The following is a 2,038-nucleotide window of genomic DNA, read 5'->3' as shown; positions in this document are numbered from 1 at the left end:
GCTCCCTGCGCGGGAGCGACGCCGAGGAACGGCGCCAACCGATCCTGCGCTCCTACGACAACGGCAAATGCCAGAAATGCGAAAGCAGAAGCGGTGAACGTTCACGGGGACGCGCGCCTGCGAGCCAAGTGGGAGCTCCTTTCCGAGGGGGCAGAAGGCGGCTGGAGTGCCGCGCCAGGAACGCGCTGTTCTCCGGCTGCGCGGCGCGGGGAGCCGGCCAGCCCTACGTTCAAGCCTGATGGGGCGTTCTTCTTTCCCACGGGGAGCAAAACACACGCGGTTTAGAAGGGCTCTTGGTTTAATTCTGGAAGGCGACAGCAGGAAAAGGCACACTGAAGCGGTGGGGCCGGTGAGGGTGAGGCTGCCACCTCTTAGCTAAAATTGTTCGAGTCAGTAAGTCGCGTTTAGTTCCAAGGTTCTTTTTCTTAATGCTCTTTGTAAGTGAATAGACCGTAAATGTTAGTAAACTAATTTGTTTAAACTAATTTTGTGGGCACAAGCCCACTCTAATCGGTGTGGTGCCTTGCCATTTGCACCGTGATGGGGGCCTTGAACAGAAATTGGCCTCCTCAATTGTCGGTGCTCCCTGTCTGACTGGAAGCCATCCTGTTCCCCAGCACCAGGCAGAGCACAAATTCTGGCAAGTCATGAGTGCTGTTTCAAGATGGCCCTCCTATTACTTTCAGTGCATAACTTTCACAGCATTTGCCAGATTTCCAACTTTTCTATGCTTATCTCATACATTACAGTAATAACGAAAAAGTGGTCAGGTGAGTCTTTGCCAAGAACTAAACACGGATAAGAACCAGGTAGTGTTTGCATTCAAATGTTTTTTAGTTTGAAATCTGACCATATCTCCCTCTCTCTTCAGTTATGATAAATGTCTCCTGTGACTCACCTTCCTGCCTACTCTAGGTTTCACACAAGTGTCTGCTAAAGAAAGAAAGAGACATGCAGTCATTCAGGTGCCTCCAGAGTATTTAATTTAAAATATCAAAAGTATTGATGCTCGCATGGGAAGTGATAAGCTGGTATAAAAGTCGTGACAGGAGCATGGGGCAGGAAAAAGTAGATAGGGGAGGGTAAGAAGCACTGGAAAGGGAAGCAGAAGACACACCGAACAAGGAGGCTAGCAGCTAAAAATTACAGCTTGGTACAGTCCACTCGGATGACCCACACACCATTTTCTGTGACACTGGGTAATGAAAAAGGGCAACTTTAGCTTTGAATCTATGCCCAGTGAGGGTTTGTTCCCCGAGGGTTTTTTGTTGTTGTTGTTTGGTTTTCCCAAGCTTGAGTTCTGAGAGGTGAAATCATAATGGTGGCCAAATACAAGTTTGTTTGGGGTTTGTTTTTTCAACATTCATTTTAACTACCAAGCTGTAACAAATATATCTCTGGCTGGATTGTAACTAACCTGTATGGGTCCTTAGATGAGCTTTAAGATGGGAAGATTTGCCATAAACTTTTTCACACCCCACATAGTGGCATTTGTGCTTTTTCTGGGGTGATCCAGGGTCAGTCCAGCTTCTCGTGCGTTTGTTCTTTTGTCTGGGGCTTGGCTCAGTTACTGCAGCCAGGCTAGTAGGTGTGGCTGCTCTTCCTCCTCCACGTTTACCAGCCGAAGACACGCTTTCTTCCCCAAACTCCTCAGGAGCAGTAGGAATGTGTATTTGTTCTGTGATATCAAAGGTTTCCGTTTTTTCCATCCTCAGAGGAGGTGAGTTTGGGACGTGCTGGTTCAGATCTGCTAAAATGCCAGCTACCACAAGTAATGATGATCCATTGTCTTTCCCAGTTTCTCTGACTTCCCGCTTATCTTCTCCATTTGATGATGGACGTATTGCTACATCAGGCTGGGGATCAGGCTTCCCTTTGGGACTATGGATAATAGCACGACTGGACATAGAAACAAGGCACTCTGCTGCAAAATGATCCACATAAGCTGCTGTTGACATTTTTTGTAAGTTTAAAAAGAAATCCAGAGGAGGAAAAAAAAATATATAACCCACCCAAAGAAACCACAACACCGCTCTTT

General features: G+C 47.1%; 1 pseudogene; it reads right to left on the bottom strand.

The window, feature by feature from the left end:
* Nucleotides 1-1,412: 1,412 nt before the first annotated feature.
* On the bottom strand, nt 1,413-1,958 carry LOC103767967 (annotated as a pseudogene).
* Between the last annotated feature and the right edge of the window lie 80 nt (nt 1,959-2,038).

The sequence above is a fragment of the Merops nubicus genome, unplaced genomic scaffold (assembly GCF_000691845.1).
Source record: "Merops nubicus isolate BGI_N331 unplaced genomic scaffold, ASM69184v1 scaffold38252, whole genome shotgun sequence".
Lineage (NCBI taxonomy): Eukaryota > Metazoa > Chordata > Aves > Coraciiformes > Meropidae > Merops > Merops nubicus.
The sequence above is the reverse complement of the archived record's forward strand: the minus strand, read 5'-3'. Positions and strand labels throughout refer to the sequence as shown.